The 6,878-nt window shown below is 32.4% G+C and overlaps 1 long non-coding RNA gene across 1 annotated transcript in view; it reads left to right on the top strand.

Annotated features, from left to right (window-relative positions):
• The window catches only part of LOC142339856 (uncharacterized), a 76,869-nt gene extending 71,227 nt beyond the window's left edge, over nucleotides 1–5,642 (top strand). The window contains exon 3 of the long non-coding RNA XR_012759038.1: nucleotides 5,475–5,642. This is a non-coding gene — a long non-coding RNA (uncharacterized LOC142339856). The remainder of the gene's footprint in view (nucleotides 1–5,474) is intronic.
• The last annotated feature ends 1,236 nt before the right edge of the window (nucleotides 5,643–6,878 follow it).

The following is a 6,878-nucleotide window of genomic DNA, read 5'->3' as shown; positions in this document are numbered from 1 at the left end:
GCCATTAATAGTGACAGTCGAAATACAGTATTCTATTTTGTTTAAAACAGTCACGTGCAGATTTTAGATTGCCGGAAGTCTCGAGTGCCGAAAGCGAAAAAGACGGAAGTTGCTATATATTTATATATATATATATATATATATATATATATATATATATATATATATAAATTTATATATATATATATATATATATATATATATATATATATATATATATATATATATATAGCCAGAAGATGGCTTCTGTTAACTTTCGTCATTTAAAAATAAGCAAGTTTCGTGCTTTAAGCACGGTAACGTGACTCTGCAGAAGGCAATTCCGGATTAATATCTCGATCCGCTTGACAGTTCTCGAAAAACACCAGAAGCTCTCAGTGACTTCAAGTGGAGAGCCGTATCATATACTTTAAACACGTTTAAAACATGTTATAAAATGCTTAAGGACTTTAGTTGACTTTGCTAATTTTAAAACGTGTAAGTTGCATCTCCACGTTGACTCATTGATTAGTTTGGCTATTAAATATTTGGACAGTACATTTGTACAGTACAGTTGTCGAAGAGCACATTTGGACAGTTGTACTTGCTTTGTTTCATCGAAAAAGCCACGTACATCTGCCCTGGTCGAGATGTCAGCGCCGTTTCAGCGCATCTTTTTGTAAGAAATGCGCTGAATGCGCTGAAATGCGCTGTAATTTCGAGATGGCATTGACACTTTGAAATTTCAGCCCACCTTAGCGCATTTCTTACATAATTTCAGTGCATTTTCATCTCATATCTTATAACTTTCAGCACCTCTTCAGCGCATTTCTTACAAATTTTCAGCGCACCTTCAGCGCATTTCTTACATGATTTCAGTGCATTTTCATCTCATATCTTATAACTTTCAGCACCTCTTCAGCGCATTTCTTACAAATTTTCAGCGCACCTTCAGCGCATTTCTTACATGATTTCAGCGCATTTTCAGCACATTTCTTACATAAGTTTCAGCACATTTTTTAGCGCATTTTTTACATAATTTTAGCGCTTTTCATATCAAACGTTTTATTATTATAAATTCAAATTAAGTGGGAAGCATTTCAGTTCTCAGCAGTGGATTAATTGATAGATGAGACACAATGATCGGGGTTCGAGCCTCGGCGCGAAAGAAAAGAGCTGAATTTTTTGAAAAATCAGCGGATTTCAGCGCATTTCTTACAAAGTTTCAGCATTTTCCAGCGCATATCAGCGCATTATTATGTAAGATTTTTGCGCTGAATTTTTGAAAATTGAGCGCATTTCAGCGCATTTCTTACATAAATTTTGGAAATTTTCTCGAGCCGGGTGTCAATTAGGTTAAAAGTGACTTTCGTTGCAGCAGCAATTTGGTTTCAAAATTCTCTCACTTTGTGCCCTCCTTCTTTTAAAAAACCTTAGCGGAAAAATTCTTTTGAAGTTCAAAGAACTGAAGTAACAAGCGGCCAGACTATCAGCTCTGATAACAACATCCTGAGAAAACCCCGAAGTCCTTAGAAACTTACTAAAAACCAAAAAGACAGTAAATGGGCAAAACATTCAGCAAAAATTGAGTTTTATTGTTTTCTTTGAAAAAAGTTGTTTCCAAAGTCAACGCAAAATGGAGATATTATTATTAGTATTATGACTGAGACATTTAACTAAGACAACAAAAAAACTTTACAAAGGGAAAACATCAAAAACTCACTCAAATGTTCTCATGAAAACAGGTTTCAAAGACTTTAGTAGCAATGTCAAAGAAAACAAGGAGGCTTGTTAATGTGGGATTGCAAATGATGTTCCGACCCAAGCGCTTCTACATTTCTTACTTAATTTTCAAAAAAAGAGATAATCAAGATAATCATAGATGTTTGAGTTAAAAAAATCGTTTAAAACACAAACTACGAAAACAATAACATATTACCTTGCCTTACTACAGCGCTCGGTAGATCTGCCATTAATAGGACCACGCGAAAAAAACGCAAAAAAATTTTAGGGCAAAAACTCATAATAATAATATAAAAGAACCCAGTAACAATGTCAAAATGCAATCAGATAAAAACTTAATTATACAAAAGTATTTTTTAACATCAAAAGAGCTGACTTTTTCCTTATAGAATTTGGGCAACAAGTCGACAAAAAGAAGTAATAATGAGTCGCAATTCAAAAGAAAATCAGCATATTTTAAATTAAATAGTATAAAACGTCTTAAAAACCATAAGTTTTCAACAAAACAATTCCTAATAAATACACTCAAACGTAAATAGAAACCAATAAAGCATGTCTTTGGTTAGAATAAGTAAAAAAAACGGAATAAGGTTGCACAAAAACACAAATAGTTAATTACAAACAGTTTGCGACAACGAATTTTTGAAGCCATTAAATTTGTAATCAATAATATGAACAATGTTTTTTTTTCATAAATTGAATACTAACTCAGTTGAAATTAAACCGAAAAATTAAATTTGTTCACTTGAGACATTTGAAAATTTTTAGGATCTGTTATTAAGCGAAAATGCTGAGAAAAGAAAAAAAGAAATACAAATACTGGTCTCTCAAAAAACTATCAAAACGCTTATTTTCCAATAATTAAAGCATCAATTAGGACATAACATGAATACACATAATAATTTTTAATTTGCTGGGAAGTGGATGTGACCTCTCAATGATGAGAACAGGCTACAAGACGACAAATAGAACAACAAAAACTGAAAAAACCTAAAATCTTTTGAAAACAAGTAAATCAAAAAAGGTAAAACCTTTGGCTCTAAACTGACTGCAATGAGTAACTTGATTCTTTAGATCTCAATTTTTAGTTTGTGAGACCTGTCAGCGTTGTATGACTACATAGAGAAAAAAGAAACAGGCAAAAACAGCAAATTAAAAATACTGATCGAGAAAATTATCGGAACCGTTGATAAAAAAGAGTTTTAAAGTAAACTTTTTAAAAATTATAATTATCTTTATCGCTTTTGGGACTGTTTTATTGAAAAAAAAATTTAAGTACAAAGAAACCGACAATGTAAAAAAAATTATTACGATGAAAAAATTTTTGAGGAAACTCGTAAAATCAAAGCCATTAAATCGAATAGCTTCCAACGGAAATCAAAAACCTAATGACACCTCAATAGGAAAACAATGAAAGCTGTCATTTTTAAGTCATCAGTAACTATCAAGTGTTAAGACTACCAAAACAACAACAAAAACAGGCAAATACCAAAAATTCAGTGAAAAATTGCGAGAAGAAAGCAACGAAACCAGTAAAACCAAAAATTTTTCTCTGACAACATTATCTATGATCAATTGGACGCCTTCTATTATTCAACAGGAATTGTCAATATTAGAATAATGTGGTAAGATTTCCAAAAGTACCAAAATTATGAAAAGAAATTGAAATTTTTTTTTAAAAAACAATGAAACCTGGCGGCATCGAACTCATAAAACCAATAGTAAGAAAAAGATAGCTAAACTGATTAAATTTGGTCGCAGTAGAAAACAAGGGGCGCAATCATTAGTAAGATTTTCTAACAGTTCACAGAAAATTTTTGGACCGGTTGATGTTTAAAAAAATTTCGAAAATTGCTTTTTAAGTTTTAGCGGCCATTAGCTGTCCACTCAAAGCTCTAGATAGGTTCACTTAGTTCTCATTACGGGGTCTATCGCAGTTGTAATTAACCAGTCTATGCCATAGGACCACAAATTTTTAGTAAAACCTCAAAATAATCAAAATTTTACTATGAATTACTAAAACTCAACGTTGAAGCCAAAAATAATTGAGCGACTCATGAAAGCTTTTTTTTTGCTCATTGGGCATCACTTTGTTGTAAATAAGTTTTTGCCATTAACGGAATCTTAAACTGAAAAGTTACTTGTCTCTGAGTGTCTTAAAAAAACCAAAAAAATTTGAAAAGTTTTCTATAGAAAAATTGCTCTCAAAAAAATTTCGAAGCATTTTGATCGAAAACTTTTCTAAGAGACCAAAACTAGCGTTTTCATCGCCCTTCGTCTATTACGAACACAAAAACTGATTCAATTTGTAGCGCAAAATGTAACTTTGAATTAAAATTTTTGTAGAGAAGAATCATAACTTGAACAAAAGTTATGCTAAAAGTGAACAAAATCAAGCCAAGCAAAAGAAGAAATTTAAACCTCGATAACTCCTCGAAAAAGAGAAAATCTGAAAAAAACAATTACGAGTTCTACGCTGCACGACCTTTTTTATGATACCACTTACATTTCTCTGAGATGAATATATCGATCGGACAAAACTGACTGAACGAAATAAAAACCATTTGAGTACATAGATTCTGCCCCCACCCCACAGTTGGGGTCGGAACAAAAATATTGTACATTTTAAAATGTAACCCACTGAATAACTAGAAGACTTGTCATTTATTAGACCACAGGACAGATCAACAAAGAAGAAATTTAATTAAAGGTGCGAAATTTAATTAAAAAGAAATTTTTTTCCAAAACAATTTGCGGCAAAGACGTTATGACCCGTAGATTTGAAATGACGTTTTTAAATTAAGTCGGATCTTGTTCATTAAAGAGCCAATCAAATCTTTCTTTATTGAAACTAGGACACAACAACCAAAGCAACTAGAAGAAAACGGCAAACTCAAAAATAAAACAGATTTTTATGGAAAATGATAGCGTGCAAGTTAAACATTTATGTGCCATCTGAGTGGTGTATAAAAACTCCAGCTGTTAGGCATTCGAACGCAGCTATCACCTTCTAAATTTTTTCGTGCAGACAATTTTAAAAAAATACATCAAAAATTGAAGTCAAATTGCTGCAGGTAAACGAAAATTCGCATTAAGTTACCAAAAATCTATTCAAACTGCAATTCCTCGCACCACTTTGGAATCAATTTGAAACAAATTAAAGCCTTGCAAGTATTTTTTATCTGTCTTTTTAATACTCTAGCAATAAGGTAAATCACTATTCAAAGATGCATTGACAAAAGTATATAAAGTAAGAACCGATCTTTAAACAAATTGGCCAGAAGACACCGGAACCAGCCCGAAGTAAACTCTTACATTGATTCCAAGCAAAAACACAAATAAATGAAGCAAGTTTCCACTTAACATCTCAATATATGAAAGAATGAAAATAAACGAAATTAACAAAAATGAAAATTCTGAAAGTTATTTTTCTATAAATTGCCACCAGTTAACACTCGTATTCAATTTCTCCCAAGAAATTTTCTGGTACTGTATATATTCAATCAATAAGTTACTGCTTAACAGATAAATAGTGCAAACCCAGAACAAAACAAAACCGAGAACAAAAGAAAACAAAACTGAGAAAAAATCAAGATCTGATTACTTATTCTTTACAAGATCCGAACTTGTTTCTGCCGGTATGATCATTTACGCAAACCTTTGCCTGGCATTTTGCAATCCAAGCCAAGACTCTATCACGCATTAAAGTAGGTAAAAACATCAGAATAAATAAACAACATACCAACTGCAAGCGTTTGCTGCGACAATGGTCTGCTGGGCTGTTATGGTATTTCCCCACGTGATTTTCACTGATTTTGTACTAAATGGTAGATCGACCAATTTTATTGCCTTTATGTATTACGTTGTAGCCGATTCTTTATCAATTCAATGGATAGAACGACTTCCTGAATATCATCCGATCAACTGTGCGCAAATTATTAGATAAACAGCAGGGAGGGGAAAATTTTAATAGTGGTTTTTAACTTATCTCGGCCCGATCTCCCCGATCGAGTTAACTCGAATAGTGTTATTTCATGTCCCGATCAATTTAGTAGTAGTAAGCTGGAAGAAGTAGTGTTGGAAAACATTTCTCTCGAATTAAAAAGAACACTGAATTCCGAACCATATCAAGGAGTTTACAACTGATGTTAGTCCGACAGCGTAAATATTTACAAATAACTTATTCTACTTTAACATTACAGCAGAAAATTTAAGTGAAATCAATTTTCGTCGCTTAGTAAAAGAAAAAAAACGCGTTAAATTTATACGTTTTTATACGTCAACCGAACAACAGTAAATCTAATTCTTTTTTTTCCGAATTTAAAGTCACGCCATGTTGAAAAAGTATCATCCTTTAACAAACAAGAGTTCAAGATAAAAACTGAGCAGAAGAAAAAGCGGCTTGCTGCAATTTTTTGTCCTGTTTGGTTTTAATTTCAGTTGGTAGTTCAATCCAATCCAATATCGCTAATCTCACAAATGAGTTCCGCATTTTGCTAGAAACAAATTTTAGGTTCCAGAACATTTTTTTTGTCCTGTTAGACTGATAAAGACTCCAAGTGACTAATTGAACTCCATGTGGTGGAGTAAACACCAGTTGCCGCTGTTTTTTCCAAAAAATAAAAGAATTTTTTTTCGCAAAAAGAGTTTAACGGGGAGTATTTTCTGAAGTTGTCTAATATATTGAACAGATTCAAATTTTTGTCAAAACATGTTACCATTAAGGATAAGTCTAGTTGTTTTTGCAGGGATACAAAAAGATTCTGCTCAATTGTGTGACTGACAACTGCTGGAGGGACAACTGCATAATTACGTTAATGAGTTTACCGTAGGGACGACAAAAAATTGCACAGGTTTATAAATTTTGACGGTGAACAAAGTTTGTAAAAATTCGGTCTATTTTGTGATCTGGCAACAACTTATAAAACTTTCGCCTTTTGGTGCTGTGGGCAACAAAAATTACGGTTAATTGGCCTAATTTATACTATGACAAAATTTTGGGATTGACAAATTTGCATTTTGAATTTCAAAAGTTATGAACACGTTCCTAATCAGAATCGACTAATCTAGCGTTTTCAAGTTGAAATTTAGATTCAAACCGTGTATGTTGTCTGTTTGTGTTTATTTGTATGCGTGTGTGTGTTTGTGTGTGTTCC

The sequence above is a fragment of the Convolutriloba macropyga genome, chromosome 5, assembly GCF_964194025.1.
Source record: "Convolutriloba macropyga chromosome 5, txConMacr16.3, whole genome shotgun sequence".
Taxonomy (NCBI): domain Eukaryota; kingdom Metazoa; phylum Xenacoelomorpha; order Acoela; family Convolutidae; genus Convolutriloba; species Convolutriloba macropyga.
Note: the sequence above shows the minus strand (reverse complement) of the source record. Positions and strands in the feature narration are given on the sequence as shown.